Source organism: Elephas maximus, chromosome 11 (genome assembly GCF_024166365.1).
Source record: "Elephas maximus indicus isolate mEleMax1 chromosome 11, mEleMax1 primary haplotype, whole genome shotgun sequence".
Classification (NCBI taxonomy): domain Eukaryota; kingdom Metazoa; phylum Chordata; class Mammalia; order Proboscidea; family Elephantidae; genus Elephas; species Elephas maximus.
This window is the reverse complement of record NC_064829.1, coordinates 76,640,183-76,657,529: the sequence shown is the minus strand read 5'-3', so window position 1 is coordinate 76,657,529 and position 17,347 is coordinate 76,640,183. Positions and strand designations below refer to the sequence as shown.

The 17,347-nt window shown below is 39.5% G+C and overlaps 1 protein-coding gene across 6 annotated transcripts in view; it reads right to left on the bottom strand.

The window, feature by feature from the left end:
• CCDC102B (coiled-coil domain containing 102B) overlaps positions 1-17,347 on the bottom strand; it is a 453,215-nt gene that overhangs the window by 415,425 nt on the left and 20,443 nt on the right. For 3 of the 6 annotated variants that reach the window (XM_049901990.1, XM_049901998.1, XM_049901999.1), the window contains exon 1: positions 1,762-2,049. The gene's annotated coding sequence lies outside the window, so the exon portion shown is untranslated. Of the gene's footprint in view, positions 1-1,547; positions 1,673-1,761; positions 2,050-9,061; positions 9,224-17,347 lie in introns of those variants that run through there. The other 3 variants (XM_049901991.1, XM_049901994.1, XM_049901993.1) reach the window with 3 other exon arrangements.

Genomic DNA, 17,347 nt, shown 5'->3' with positions numbered 1-17,347 from the left:
CTAAAATATACACAGGCATCCTTAAACAATTTAGTTCAATTATTTTCTAGTTTGCTAACTTTTATATAAATAGAACCATATCACATGTATTTTGTGTCTTCCTTCTTAGAATCGACATTTTATTTTATTTATGTCATTGATCTGTGCTGCTCCGTGATGTTATAGTTTATTTCTGCATAGAAGTCAGCTGTATGAATATGCCTAAATGTGTTGATCCTTTCTCCTGTAAATGGACATTTGGATTGTTTTCATTTTTGTTAGATGACTAAGAAAGCCGCTATGACTATTCTCATGCATGTGTTCTATGGCATACATGGAAAAATTCCTCTAAATTCTTAAGTGTATGCGTAACTCAAAATTATTAGATAATATCAAATTGCTCAAAAATAATGACACCAATTTACCCTCCACCAACTGTGCATAAAATTCCTATCATTCTTCTTTATCAAGATTTGGTGCTGTCAAATTTTTAATTATTGAAAATGACAGAATTTTAATAATAACACATTTATCACTACTTTCCTTTTTGGCTAGAGATTTTAATAATTGTTTAAGAAATCCCACTCTGAAGTCATGAAGATATTTTATCTATTATCTACTAAATGCTTTACAGTTTTGTCTTTTATATGTATGCCTATAATTCACCCCAAAATTTTAAGATGTAAGGCATCAGTCCAATTTCATTTTTTTCCCACATGGACAGTCAACTCACTCTGGTTTTTACACACACACATACACACCCTACACCCTGATCCAGAAGAATTTAGTTATAACATAATTCTCACCAGGTCCTTTTGCTTAACAACACTGAATGGCTCCCCATTACTTACCAAATAAAGTCCAAGTTCCTCAGCATTTCACGTAAAGTTGATTACAGTGTCAGCTCCCATTGTATTTTTTCCAATTTCCTGTATCTCAGCTAAACTTAATTACTTACAATTTCTCAAATACAGTACATATTCTTTTCTCAGCCAATTTCTCCCTGGCTCAGCCTCTGCATTTTTAGCTTACACTTGGTGTGTGTTATCTTCTACTCTAGAATAAAAAAAACTAAACTCACTGCTGTCGAGTTGATTCCGACTCATAGCAATTCTATAGGACAGAGTAGAACTGCCCCATAGAGTTTCCAAGGAGTGCCTGGCGGATTCGAACCGCCAACCTCTTGGTTAACAGCCATAGCACTTAACCACTACGCCACCAGGGAATACACATCAAATTTATCCCCTTTGCTTATGAAAATCACCCATCAAGTCCCTTCTGTTACCTTCCTCCCCTTTATTCCAGTTAGAATTGTATCTCTATAATAACTTCTATTGCATGTTATGGTGGATAATGATTCTTTATGCATATTTACCTCATTAACTTGAAAGCAACTTGAAGGGATAACATCTATTCATGCTCACTGCATATTAATGCAATAAATATTGATTATATTAAGCCAGAAAGTCATTTATAAACAAAACTGAATGAATCTAACAGTTGAACCTAAGAGTATAGTTTACATGACATTTTGAGTCAGGAAAAATAACTTGTTCATATGTATTTACCTTGCATTGAACATAAACATCAAATCTCTCCTCCTTGAACTTGTGCTTTTGATTTTGTTAACTAAGTGCTTTCATTTCCTATTTAATAGCCACATGGCAAACAACGTATAAAAATTTTCAGTGCTCTAAAGTAAAAAAAAAAAAAAAGTTTACTTTAAACTTTTTTAAAGTAACCGGTACCACAAAGTAAACCAAAAAAATAGAAAAAACAAACCTGTTGCTGTCAAGTTGATTCCAACTCATAGCAACCCTATAGGACAGAGCAGACCTGCCCCATAGGGTTTCCAAGGAGCGCTTGGTGGATTTGAACTACCGACATTTTGATTAGCAGCCGAGCTCTTAATCACTTCACCAGTAGGGCTCCACCACAAAGTAAGGGCAGATACAAGACCAATGAGGCCCTGAACTTCATGAACCTGGATAAAAGACAAAGAGTAGAGTTGTGACGGTGTATGTTTGAGTATAGGAAGGTTATCCTAAGTGGTATGCATCAACTGTCTGTCCTTCCTATCTGAAAAGGAGCATATGAATTTGGTCAGACCAAAAACAGAATTCTTTAGCTACACGTGATTAAGCCCTGGGAAGAGCTATCATCAGGGGAGTAACTACTGTCTCTATAATAATAAAACCCATCTGTCTTTGCTGGCTTACAAGAAGAGTTTAGAAGCCGGAAACTGGACCCTTTACCCTATTATGCAATGAGAAATCAACAACTTCATCTGTAAAGTCTTTCTTTTCAGAATATAAATCCATTTAGACTCCTGTTATGATGCAGATTTATAATGATATCAATGCAATTACCAGTTTTAATAAACTAGTCTAATAAGTTAAATTGTATATTGATGATTACAAACCAGAAGAGAATCAAAAAATTGCCAATTCCAAAAATAAATGCTTATTCAAGTAATGTCATTTTTATTTTGGTTTATTCTAAAAATATATTGAACTGTAATTGTGATGACTTGAAATGCCAAATTTAATTCTTGATTCAATATACTAAAGATAAATTAATAATTTTAAAAGTCATTGTACACATTTTACCAAAAACATTTCTCTTTTACTAAGATATTTTATTTTGTAGAATAAACTTTAATATATCTAATATCAATACTGACAATTTTCATTTAAAATTTTAAATGACTGTAAACAACTGTTACTGTTACACTAACCTGGTTGCCATCCAATCAGTTCCTATCCATAGGGACCATGTAGGACACAGAAGAACTGCCCCACTGGGTTTCTTTTTTATGGAAGCAGACTGCCAAATCTTTCTTCCATGGACAGGCTGGTGGGTTCGAACCATAGACCTTTTAGTTAACAGCTGAGTGCTTAACGATTTCACCACCAGAGCTTTGTAAATCACATATAATCATTAGAAAGAGATTTTCAGAGCATTATTATGAACTTTTGATACTTCCATGAATTTTAACAGATAAATTTTTATAAGGGTTCTTAATTTCCCACAGGTACTCTGATCATTAATACATGAGTATACTAAATTAAAATGAGTTGCCTAGCTTCAACAAATTAACAGCAAAAACAGAAAAAGAATGCAGAATTTTCAGAACAATGAATTTTACCCCATTTTTTATAACAGATGAGGAGCCCTGATGGTGCAGCATTTAAGAGCTTGGCTGTTAACCAAAAGGTCAGCAGTTTGAACCCAAACAGCTGCACCTGAGAAATCCTATCAGGCAGTCTACTCTGTCCTGTAGGGTCACTATGAATGGGAATCGACTAGACAGCAACAGGTTTGGTTTTGGTTGGTTACAGCAGATAAGACTATCTTGAAAATTTCAAGGAGCATACGATTTCTGATTCTATAATCTTTATCTAACATAATTTGTAACACTATATTCCTTGGTGTTAATATTCTCATCCATGAAATAGGACAAAGCAGCCTATTCAACTAGTATTATGTACAGTAATGAAATAATGTGATTACTAGATTTTACAAAAGAATAAATTATAAAAATTCAAAATATTATCATTCACCTAAATGACTTCGGCTTTAATTCCTAAGATTATTCTTTTGCTGAATAGGAGCTATTGTTTCTTGTCTAACCATGCCCAAAGAACACGTTAGTTCCAACTGAGGCCCTTCTGACACACCAACACAGATTCATAACCTTTTGATTTTCTTGGATACATATTTCTCAGCTGGTAAAATTAAGCACGCAAAATAAAAAGATTTTTTAAAAAAGGAGGCTTCAGACTCACAAATTACTCTGACTCAGAACAGCATTTGCAAACTCCTGTGCCGTATGATCCGCTGCCAGTTTCATCAGATTAGAAACACATTATTAGCTTTATGAAAAACTAAATAAATGGCTTTCTATGCATTCTCATGGACCAGATATCAAATAGTTAACCACAATCTCAACCCAGTGTCAACAAAGAGTCCTCATCTGCACTTGATATGAATAAGAATTTCAACCTACTAAGGCCACATGGAGCCCTGGTGGTGCAGTGGTTAAGAGCTCAGCTGCTAATCAAAAGGCCAGCAGTTCGAATCCACCAGCTGCTTCTTGGAAACCTTATGGGCAGTTCTACTCTATCCTACAGGGTCACTATGAGTTGGAATCAACTCGATGGCAATGGACTCAGTTTTTTTAAGACCACATATTCAAGAACATGTGCACAGATTAGCTAAACCTGTAAGATTTTGTTCATACATAATCATACCATGCATATCACTTGGTGGGAGGCAGAATCTGTCACTGTGTCCCTATTGTGGTACTTTTTTTATACGTCATATTCTTTGTCAGCTGATGTCCATAGAGCCAGAAGTAGCTTAATTCAGATTCCAACATAATTTTGCTCCTCTGTCCTATTTAAGCACCCATTACTATTTTTTTTGCATTATTTTAAGAAAAGAGAAAGATAAATGTATTTTAATGTTTAAAAATAAACTTACATATTTTGAAAATAGAAATCAAAATAATTGGCTCCTCAAACTAGTGCCTAAATGTATTTATCTCTAATAATTAAAAAAAAAAATTTTAAATAATTTTTATTGTGCTTTAAGTCAAAGTTTACAAATCAAGTCAGTCTCTCACACAAAAACCCATATACACCTTGCTACACACTCCCAATTACTCTCCCCCTAATGAGACAGTCCGCTCTCTCCCTCCGCTCTCTCTTTTCGTGTCCATTTCGCCAGCTTCTAACTCCCTCCACCCTCTCATCTCCCCTCCAGACAGGAGATGCCACCATAGTCTCAAGTGTCCACCTGATCCAAGAAGCTCACTCCTCACCAGCATCCCTCTCCAACCCATTGTCCAGTCCAATCCATGTCTGAAGAGTTGGCTTCAGGAATGGTTCCTGTCCTGGGCCAACAGAAGGTCTAGGGGCCATGACCCCCGGGGTCCTTCCAGTCTCAGTCAGACCCTTAAGCCTGGTCTTATGAGAATTTGGGGTCTGCACCCCACTGCTCTCCTGCTCCCTCAGGGGTTCTCTGTTGTGTTCCCTGTCAGGGCAGTCATCGGTTGTAAGCGGACACCATCTAGTTCTTCTGGTCTCAGGATGATGTAGTCACTGGTTCATGTGGCCCCTTCTGTCTCTTGGGCTCGTAATCACCTTAATTTTTTAAAAAAATTTTTAACACAAAATTTTGTCAAAATTAACTCTTCAATCTTTTTGCTAATCTGCTGAAACTGGTATGTTCTTAAGAAATATAATCTTCCATATGGTGGTTAGAACACAGAAAGGGTTAGATTTAAAACTTTAAAAAGAAAAAAAAAAAGCTGTAACAGGAAAATATTATCAAAAGAAGTAGTTACATAATATCTGACAAATAGATCTTAAAGTACAAAGCAACAAAGATATTTGAAACAGAATGATAAAATCTCCATCTCACCGGAAAGGTATGAGAATTCTAAATATGTGGAGAACAAACGATGAGGATAAAAATATATAAAATAAACAAGGAAAGAAATAAAAGAAGCTACTGATAAATCCACAGTGTGTGAGACGTAAACACATCTCAATTCTTGATAATCCATAAATTAGACAGTATATTGTATTCTGTGGACAAAATACACTGACCTCTATAGACTGCTTTATACAAAAATTTTAAAAAATCAATTTTATCTTTGTAAACATTCTCTTAAACTCTCCTCAGATTATCCACTACAGACTTGTTGACTCTTGACTAATAACAATAGCGTAACATTGCAGAATTCGTTGTGATTAGGAGAAAAAGGAAAGCAAAGATGCCTTATGGAACATAATAGAATTCAAAAATAATTTTTGGAATGTACTGCACAAAAGCTACATTAAACTTTCAAAAATTATACAGCTCATTTAAAAATGTTCTACTTTTAAGGCAGAACCAAATATAGCACCAATCACTTTTATTTGTTAAGATTATGATTTAGTTATAATATTGATTCTCTGCTAAGAATAAATAAGCAGCTAATTTAGGGGTTAGTACCTATAGAACTGAGGTATAAAACCAAACATTCCTAAGAGGAATTTCAGAAGTCAAACGTTTCCCAAAAAGGTAAAAGTTACAAGATTATATTTATTCTTAGGATCAAAGAAGACATTGCGCTATTACTAGTGCAAAAGTCATAAAACCACTGTTAACCAGGAATTCTATGACTAGGGATTTCACCGTTCCTTTGTGCAATCCTGGTATGGTTTTTATTATGAAAGATGCATATCACATTGGGTAACAAACGGATTAAGACTCCTTTTGGAGAGAAAGTTAATAAATTTCCCAACAGCCCTCTGAAATTTATTTTTGGTTGAAAAGAATTCTCAGCTGAAAACATTTAAGATATTTTTTAGTAATTTCCAAATGTTTTATCACCTCTTAGGGTGATGAATTGTATTCGGTAATAAAGTAAGGATAATCTCACGGCCCGGAAATTATGTAAAATAAGATCTTTTAAAAGAAGTTCTTAATGTGGTGGTAATATATCGAGAGACCGGTTCCATGCATACATCTGGAGTCCATTTCTAAGTATTAGAACAAGATGTCATACATTTTATATACTTTTAAAATTTGGTATAAGTTAGTAAAGGTCTACTCTGTCCTGCGGTTAGATAATTCACATGACAACATACTTAACATGATTGAGTATGTGATATAAATACAGAGGAACTGACTCGGCATCTTAAGAAAGCCCAATAAATAGCACCCTTTATCTCCACATGAGTTCTGAACATAATGGGAAATAAGGCTAGGGGTCAGGCACTTGGAGGATGTCATCTTTATTCTTCCTAAAAGTAAACTGTAGGAGGTTGCATACAGTGAAGGATGAAATAAGCTCAGTAACTGACCTACAGTCACAGAGGAAGCTAAACCTCCACAGGCTTTCCCTATAAGAGCGGGGCATTGGGTCCTAAGCTCAGGACAAGGCTAAACCAGCAGAGACTGTGTTAAAACATCACTTCTATTTGTTACAAGCAAATCATTAAATCAATCCTAATTCAGGGCAGGAGATATAGACCTCCAGCTCTCAATAAGAGGGGTTGTTGTTGTTAGGTGCTGCTGAGAATAAGAGGGATAGCGAAGGCTTTTCAGACATGTTTTAAATTTCCAATAGTTGTCCTCATAAAGCTCTGAGATTAGTCAGAAGAATATATTAACTCCAAGAAAAGTCATCCAGCCTGAAAATCACCTCTCTGTTCTATTTTCTACCCACATTATGTTCAGCTAAGTAGTTCAACAGTTTATCAAAAGATCCTCTGTGAAATTAAATGACAACAATAAGATAGTCCACTAACAAACTGCATAAAGATACCCAACAAATAAAATTTCAACAATATAGAAACATCTTAGGTAATGAATATAGTTTCTCATTCATGAAATTCTCAGGGAGAAATTAAGGGAAAATACTAAAAGTGTTCAAATCCAAAGACTTCAACATCCAAAGAAATTAATATTCAAAACAGAAATGTCTTGCCCTTTTAAGTTAAAAGTTAGAAAAAATTAACTCCTCCCAAATTTCTTTTTTCTGCTCCACCTCAGTTAAAAAAAAAAAGGTTCTTCATAACTGGAGAGATTTGAGGTTCTTTCAGCATCTCTCACTGAAATGACTAAAGTTCCTTCAGGGACTCCAAGATTGTGTTAATCCAATCCCAAGTCTTCCATAAACCTCTGCAAAGGTTTCACAAGTTCTAGAATTTGAAAGGTCTCACAAGACTCCGCAGAGCCTATTCACACCAGGGTTTTATTTAAAAAGTGTCTGATACAGCAGAGAAGGAGAATGGAGCACAGAGAGCACTAGGGGGTCCTTATTCACACAATGATGTGCTCACTGGATGGGGCCACCAAGGTCTGTGCACTGAATCCTGGCTTTCAGAGAGCTCACGGCAGAAGTGCCACTGATCACGGAGTCAAGTCAGGTTGTCTAACCCATTTGGTAGCTGAAAATCATCAGTAGCCAAACTGGCCCTTTACCCTTATCTTGGCCATGAATCAAGGCTGGAGAGACATCCAGGCATCCCCAGAAATAAAGCTAGAGTTAGTCCAATCCAGCTGTAAATTACCACAATCCTTCATAGTTTCTTTTTTTGAAAGAGCTCAAAGATTATCACAACACTGTTTCTATACCCAGCAAATTTAGAAAATCATGCAATCTGCAGCCCTTAAAACAGTTACCAGGCAAAAGTTTGTTCTTACTCTCCAGCCCTCAGGGATGTCAAAAATCACAGCAGAAGCTCAATGGTACCAAAAACCAAACCAAACGCAGTGCCGTCGAAACGATTCCGGTAGGTGCAGAAAAATGCTGGTTTCAGCTTTACCAAGACCCATCAATCTGTACTAGGAATCCATGACCAATTAACTTAAACTTATAATAGAGAAATCAGCCATCAAGAGGTTAATTTCCACATGTTTACCTTCTATCTGGGCATAATCCACTTGTGTCAGGGTGACAAGAAATTTAAGAGTCTGACACAATTTCCTGGTGTCTGCTGAGTTTTTAAGCCTCACTCTGCCTCATCCTCTTCTACACACAACTGCGCATCCTGGTGAGAAGCCCAGGTACTCCCTTCTTTGGGGTCGGCAGGAAGTTCAAACGACCTTTAGGAACCCTCTGCCCAGTCTCACCCACCGACCACAATAAAAAAAAAGGCAAGAAGTCTCCTTTCCCTACCCTCTCAAACCATTTTCAGACCTGTTTGGGAGCCACCCTGCTCTCCCCAGAAAGCTCCACTATCTGAATAGTAAACCCTTCCTTATCCCTTCAGTGGCTGTGGTGTTTGGAGGCCAGGCCCATCCTGTTTCCCCATGGAGCCCATGTTTCTGTTACCCTGGGGCTGCATTTCAGATTGGTCTCCGTTTAGTGAAAGAGACATCATGTTCTCCTGGGAGGAAGAATTTTAATTCTCTCACAATATCTGCCCCTACTGCTTCTTTCTGTGGAATCCCTTAGGGCTAGAATCTGTCTTATAGGGGAGTTTTCCCCCTACAGCCACATGAGATACTTGGAGAATCCTCCTCCGCTGATTGTGAATCCACAGCTGTTACTGCTTCTGACACTCATGCCCCTGGAGCATACCTCTGCCCTGTGCTCCTCAAGACAGCGTCTTCTTTCAGCTTTTTAAGTGTCAGTCCTTGCCAAAAAAAAGCTACTGCTGTCCAATCGATTCCAACTCATAGCGACCCCATAGTACAGAGCAGAACTGCCTCCTAGGGTTTCCAAGGCTGTAAATGTTACCGAATCAGACTATCACATCTTCCTCCCTCCGAGCAGCTGGTGTGTTTGAAATGCGAAACTTCCGTTAGCAGCGAGGTCCTCTAACCCTGTGCCACCAGAGCTCCCTCCTTAAAAGAAAAACTTAGGCACTAGTTTTTGCTACATCTTTTTCTAAGACTGAGATATGTACCCCAGCTCATTTTCCTCTGCTGTCCCCCCTACTCCTTGCAGCTTAATCTGTTTAAGTGGATCCTGTTCTTCTCTACCATAACGTAGGCTCATGCTCTTAGATGGGTTTGAGTGTCTTCTTTTATTTTTCTTTCCAATTTATTTCCAACCTAGATATTTTTCTCCCAAATACAATTTAGATTTTGTCTTATGACATCTCCCAAAATGAGGGCCATGGAAACATTAAGCTCTATGTCTGCTGGAAAACACCCTTTGTTCAAGCAAAGATTTTCAACTTGATCTCTAAGAATTTGACAAACACATCCAGAAAGTACCTCCCATCAGTCAGTGACCCAAAACTGGATGTGCTATGCCAGTGCACAGACATGTTTGTGAAATGGCAGGCCAGGATCGAAGGGGAACGAAGATCAGAGGCATGAGAGTGACCAGGGTTACTGCACTCACCGTCCGGAGAGGTACACCCATAAAAGCACAGGGAGCACGGCCAGCGGGTGCAGGGCAATGCCAATGGAGAGCCATCGAGAGCAAGCAAGGAACTGTGGCAGCTGCGTTTCTTGGGGTGTCAGGGTGGGGTAGGCAGTTAGCTATCCTGGTGGATTTGACAAGTTAAAATTTTAAATTAGCAGCTGCTGTTGTTGGGTGCCTGAAGACTGTATGTCCCTGTTGGAGTCAGGTTGATTCCAACTCACAGCAACCTTATGTGACAGAATAGGACTGCCCCATAAGGCCCCATAGGGTTTTCTAGGCTATAATCCTTACAGGAGCAGATTGCCAGGTTTTTCTCCTATGGAGCCGTCTGTGGCTTCCAACTGCCCAGCCCATTAACTAGTGTGCCACCAGTGCTCCTTTGCACGTGCCTGTTGTTAGGTGCCCTGGAGTTGGTTCCGACTCACAGCGACCCTATGTACAACAAAACCAAACACTGCCCAGTCCTGTGCCATCCTCACAATTATTATTACGCTCATACTTGAGCCCACTGTTGCAGCCATTTTTGCATCTACTGGGGAAACAGCACAAGACAACGACGCCAGGCTGCCTATCACGCGAGAGTGTACTATCAATCACGCGAGACTGCCTATCACGCGAGACTGCCTGTCATTAGAGATGTAACAACGGACCGCGGGGAGAAGAGAAGGGCGTAAGCCCGAGGAAGACTGTCTAGTGGGGCCACATAGGGAAAAAGACGGGAGTTTCTAAGGGGCTTAGCACAGAGGACCAAAAACCAAATCAAGTTCACTGCCATGGAGCCAATTCTGACTCACGGTGACTCCACAGGGTTTCTGAGGCTATAAATCTTTACCGCTGCAGACTGCCACATCTTTCCTTCGCAGAGCGGCTGAACATCCCACCTTTCCATTAGCATCCGAGCTCTTTAACTACTGCGCCACCAGGGCTTCTCCCGCTCAGGGAACCAACAGGTGTCTATTTCAGTGTGCCAGAGGGAGCTTGAAACTAGGGCAGGGGCTTGTTGCAGGGGTTGAGCCTTAAAGGTTTGTGCTCAGAATGTTGGCTCATCAAGGAAAGCAGTTTAAGCCCTTGTGCTGAGGCCTGGCTTCCTTTAAAACTCCTTAAGCTTTCAGAGCATCCCGCTAGACCTCGAGTTCCCTAAAGCTCTTGGGGCATAGGCAATGCCTATGTCTCCACCAGTGATGCCTGTGGCATCTTCAGTCCCTCCCAGTATTTTTTTAGAATTTATGCTGCTCATCTGGTCATCTACTAACATCTCTCCCTGTTCTCTACTGGAACAGCTTTCCTAATCATCAAGGCATGTTTCCCAAATTGCCCTCACTGTGCAGTCCCTAAGGAACCCTGGTGGTGCAAGTGTTAAGCGCTAGTCTGCTGACCAAAAGGTTGGCAGTTTAAACCCATTTAGTGGATCAGCAGAAGAAAGACCTGGCAATCTGCTTCCGTAAAGTTTAGAGCTTTGAAAATACTATGGGGCAGTCCTCCTCTGTCACGTGGATCACCATGAGTGGAAAATAGACTTGATGGCACACAACAATGTGCAGCCCCTAGCTTCTCCTTTAAGAGGCTGCTCACTAATTTCTTGGATCTTAGCTCCCCCTGGAGGAGTTCTTTTGTCTCCTCTTTTATTCCATCTTCATCCTTCTTTTGGGCTTATTTAAATGCCTGTTGCATTTCTAATCAATTCACAATTAAACTATCTTCTCTGACACTTTCTTTAAAAGCATGTAGACTTTGGTGCAGCCTCTTCACTTTTGTATATTCTATGCTGGCTTTTGGAAGCTAGGATGGTATGATTTCATCTTGTTTACTTTCGACACCTTGTTAGGAGGGACCAGTCCCAAGAGAAAGACGTCATACTTGTTAGAGCGTCAGGAGAAAAGCGGAAAACCCTCAGTGAGATGAATTGACACAATGGCTGCAACAATGGGCTCAAACATACCTACTCTTGTGAGGATGGTGGAGGATTGACCAACATTACGTTGTGTTACACATGGAGTCAGTTTGAGTCAGAGCTGACTGGGTGGCACCTAACACCACCACTGTACTGGTCTTTAAGGTCTCATTTTCTCCTTTATAAATCCAAGTGTGTGAAAAAAATCCAAACTTCTTCCTGAAGAAAGTTCTCTCTTCTCCTGTTTAATAAGCCCACTTCCTTTATTTTGTCTTGCTTGTTCCACTGCTCCTGTTCTGAGAATAACACTTTTCCAAGCCACTCTACTTCCTGCTTAAGTTTTTTCCTAGGGACAGGTGTTCCTTGTTTTCAAACAACTGTACTCCCTGCTTGAGCTCGTTCCTAGACGCAGGTGTTTCTTGTTTCAAAGCACTCTACTTCCTGCTTAATGTACTTCCTAGCCCTCATTTTTTTAAGTTGCTTTCTTCTCTTTGGAGCTTCAATAACTTCATTATATTTTTCTCTACCTCAATCCAACAAGATGACAGATGGTCTTTATAAGGACTCTGCATTTGTTTTGGCTAACTAAGAAAATCTGTGGCACTTTACTATATAGTTTCATGATCAAAGTTAATACACCCAAATTTGGCAGGACCGGGCAACATCCCACTGTGTTGTACCTGGGGTCACTACAGCTGGATGGCACCTAACAACAACACAGTGGTGTTTAAAATCTAATTTCTCCTTTGTAAATTCAAAAGTGTCTACAAAAAATTCCAACTTTCTCCTAAGGAAATGTCTCTCTTCTTCCTGTTTAATAACCCTGCATCCTTTGTTTTGTTTTGCTTGTTCCACTGTTCCTGTTCTGAGAATAAGTCTAACACATGGTGTTGGGTGACTCTTAAGCTTATAAGCAAGCCTCCTGTATTTAAGGTAAATTCCTTTGCTGCTCTTTCTCTCTGGATTCAGAAGGTCGATAAAAACAACCAGAAAGAGAAACAGATTTGGGGTCAGCCTATCTACACTAAACCAAACCCCTTGCCATCAAATTGATTCTGACTCATAGTGACCCTATTTACACTAAACCCAAAACCAAACCCATTACCATCGAGTCAATTCCAACTCATAGTGACCCTATGGGACAGAGTGGACCTGCCACATAGGGTTTCCAAGGCTGTAATTTTTAAGGAAGCTGACTGCTACATCTTTCTCTTCCAGAGCAGCTGGTGGGTTCAAACTGCTGATCTTTCCATTAGCAGCCAAGTGCTTAACAACTATGCCACGAAGACTCCTTCTATGCTACCTGTTAATATTGTACAGATCCAACTAAAAAATACAATAAAAATAGGTAATGTTTCTTATGCCCTTTAAAATCTGAAAGGCTTGAATATGAAAAATAATCTCTTTTTCCTATCATTTAATCCTTGGCACCATCATGCCTGCTCAAGAAAGTTGTGGCTCATTGGTTCAGCATACACATGTTTGCTAAAGCTGTCTTGACCCTCTGACCTGCCCACACTGACCCTGGGCTAAACAGCCTGAACATCACTTGATTGAAACTGTCCATAAGTAAATGAGTTGTAGTTTTTCATACTGAAATGATAACAGGAATTTCAAGTTTTATAATCATTATGATTTTATTTATAATTTGATGAAACAAAAATTATACGATGACCTGGAAAGTAGGAGCAATGTTGGAGAATTTCTTCCCTAGGTTTTTAAAAATTCAGTTTGTTTTATCAATACTGAAGATTATTCTGGAGAATCAGGTAACTTACATTAATAAAAACAGCCGATCACTTATGGGTAAAGCTGCCATAAAGCACAGTCACTAGCCAAGGTTAAAATAACCTGTGGTCTAAGGCACAAAACCATCTGCCCACATGGAATTGCCCAGGCCATGTGTTAGACATATACACAAACTGCCAGGATCCAAGCGAGCAGGTCGGATACTAGCCCCAATAACAAAGCTTCTCCAATGTGTTACAAACTATTTACTCTTTTTTGTTGCTCAATATTCCCAGCACTGGCACCAGTTGTTGAGGTCCTTGAGTGGGTCCAATACACGGCAATCATCTTCTGAGTACTGAATAAATTAAGAAATAGACACTTCTAGAGAAAATAGACAAAATTGTACTTTATCAATGATACAAATTGGGGACATAGATTAGTGAGGAGCCAAATAAACTTGAGAACTGAACCCCAGCTTTAGACAGACTTACTCTCCCCATTATAGGTGGTGCTTGATGGCTACAGACCTACTTCCCTATGCCAAACCCCATAAAGACCAAGATCCTCACAACTAAGCTTATATAGCAAGACCAAGTATAGTAGGGCTGTCCGCTAAAGAAGAAAGAGGCAAAAGCTCAGCTAATCATGCCCTGTTAATCCTCCTGTATTCACCAAACAGGTAAATCACTCCTCTCCACTAGGAATGATTAGTTTCCTGGAGAAATACAAATGTGCTCCTTCTAACAGTTGGCTTCTAGATTTCCCTCAAGTTAAAACATTAAGAATTTATCAATATGCTAATTCTAATGTTAGAAGTCATAAATGATTATGGTATGGTAACAAGAACACAAAAACAAAACCTCACATGAGTTGTAGCTATCTCATATTGAAACTGTAACAGGAATTTCAAGTTTTATAATCATTACGGTTTCATTTATAATTTGATGAAACAAAAATTTTATGACCACCTTGAAAAGTAAGAGTAATGTTGGAGAATTTCTTTCCTAGATTTTTAAAAAATCAGTTTGTTCCTTTTATCAATACCAAAGATATTCTAGAGAATCAGATAACTTACATAAGCTATTCTCAACTGGGACGATTTTCCTTCCTGCAACTAGGGGCATTTCACAATGTCTAGAGACATTTCTGGTTGTAATAACTGGGATGGATGCTGCTAGCATTTAGTGAGTAGAGGTCAAGGATACAGCTAAACACCCTACAATGCATAGGACAGTCCCTCATGGCAAAGAATTACCTAGCCCAAATGTCAGTAGTGCTGAGGTTGAGAAGCCTTCAATCTCAACGATATCATGGAATCTCTATCAGTTATCTCCTTCTCTGTTGTGTTTGTGTCTTAGTTCTCTAATGCTGCTAAAACAGAAATACCACAAGTGGGTGGTTTTAACAAACAGAAATTTATTGTTTCACAGTTTAGGAGGCTAGAAGTCCAAATTCAGGGTGCCGGCTTTAGGGGAAGGCTTTCTCTCTCTGTCAGCTCTGGAGGAAGGTCCTTGTCTGTTTTGAGCTTCTACTCCTGGGCGATCTTTGTGTGGCTTGGCATCCCTCTCCCCCATCTCTGCTGGCTTGCTAGCTTGTTTATCTCTTTTATATCTCAAAAGTGATTTATTTAAGACACACCCTACACTAATATTGCCTCATTTTAACATAACAGTGAAAACCCATTCTCAAATGGGAATATAACCACAGGCACAGGGGTTAGAATTTACCATACATATTTTGGGGGGGACACAATTCAATCTATAACAGTTTGTAATTAAAATTTTTGGACTATCCCTTAATTCATTATGTCAGTATTACCACTAACCAATTATCTTGTGACAGCAAAGGCAGCTGGGTTTGAGCAAAACACAGAGCAGGAAACCACTCAGCAGCAGCTCCAGGCTGTGGCACTACGATTCCTGCTGCATGGGGACACCTTCTATTTTACAGGTGTCTTTAATACAGACAAACACCAGGTGAACCCTCTGGGGAGCCCCAGCAAGCGAGTTGCAGCTAACCTCCAAGGTCTGGAACAGGAACTGTGCATCACTTAAAAAGCACTTCCTGATACCCTTGTCGGCTCAAGCAGAAACTGAGCATCTGACGGTGGATTACCAAGTGACCCCACAACCAAGCATGCTCATCATGAGCTGTGTACTCTCACATACACCAAGTCCTAGGATCCAGTAGGCCCAGCCTCAGTCCATAGTAAATTGCAGTGGGTGCATCTGATATCAGAGAGCAGCAGGTCCAGAGACCACAGTAAGTTGTGTGAACTGATGGCCAGAGCCTCGTGTCAACCGCCATTTCTCACAGATACATTGCCCTCAGCTCAAAATTATGGCATTGTGGCAGCAGGGAATGGAAAAGGGGAGAAGGGGAGGAAAGGATGAAAAGCTCAACCTTGGTACATAAATGGTTCTGCTCGAAGTGTGAATGCATACTGGAAATGAGTGGCTGCTGCTTTACAGCCCAACAGACAGAGATTCAGGCAACGTACTCTGAGTGGCTGAGGTAGGACATCTCATGGGCAGTGCTGAATGACTGGCCAGAGGCCTGGAAGGAAAAAGATGAGAATGCTGGATTTGCGGAGATCTGGGAAGAGTCGTGTGATGAGAGGTACGAGAGGCATCGAGTTGGAACAAAGTGCATAGATCTCTCTAAATCACGTTAACTAAACAGCCAACCACAGCCTGAGGAGGTTATGGTGAACAGTGAATACCTGCTGAAATATGTCCAAAATATTGTCATTTCAATAGGTAATCAATATTAAAGATATTAATGAGATATTTTGCATTCTATTTTCATACTAAGCCTTTGATACTAAGTCTTGGTCCAATGCTGTAATTTGTACTCAGTCTCCCTCCTTCCCTACCCATCCTAGATTCCCTCCCCCTCTGGCTAGCACATCTGCTGGTTTAGGTGGGGTGTTGTCCCAAACTGTCATTCTAGAGGGGTTTGTGTCCTTGTTCATCATACCCTTCTCAGATGCTTAAAATACCCATTTCTTTCTACCTTCTTAAATGTGGCTGCTCAAAAATTTAAAATTACATGTATGGTGTGTATTATATTGTGACTGAATAGAGGTACTCCAGAACTGTCCTGTGGGATCAGTCTAAAGCTACCCTTCAGCTAAGACCACTTTCCTGCCGAGCCTCATGCCCTTGCTCTGTCCTCATTCCAACAATGTTCTCCCCTCTCAACACACTGCTTGAACAAGAATCCCATCTCAGGCTTCTAAGAAGCAAATCTAAAACTCTGATGTTTTGTCTAAGTCTGCAATGCTCCATCAATAACTACATATAATATAAATCATCAAAATTGTATAAATTGTATAAAGAAATTGTCAGAGCTCTCAGGATCAGGGCTGTGACTGATAAAGTAATATCCACGGTACAACTTGGCATTAACAGTGGTTTTGGTCATAATCATAGAAAAACAATTTAAATCACACAGGTCTTAGATTAGGTCATATTTGGCTAATGTTAATTCACTGTCAAGTTGGGGGAGAGACCCTTGTGTTTTATGAAGGCTATGCCTGAACTTGAAGGAGCCCTGATAGTACAGTGGTTAAAGCACTGGTCTGCTAGCCGAAAGCTTGGCAGTTCAAACCCACCAGCCACTCTTCAGGAGCAAGATATGGCAATCTACTTCCATAGAGATTACAGTCTTGGAAACCCTATGGGGCAGTTCTACTCTACCTTATAGGGCTGCTAAGAGTCAGAATTGACTCGATGGCAGTGGGTTTGGTTTTTATTTTTGGTTATATCTGCACTTCATATTTAAGATTACCACCACAGCATAAAAATTCATCCTTCTTGATAATTTTATGATAAAAATGTGGGAACCCGTAAGATAAGATGTGATTA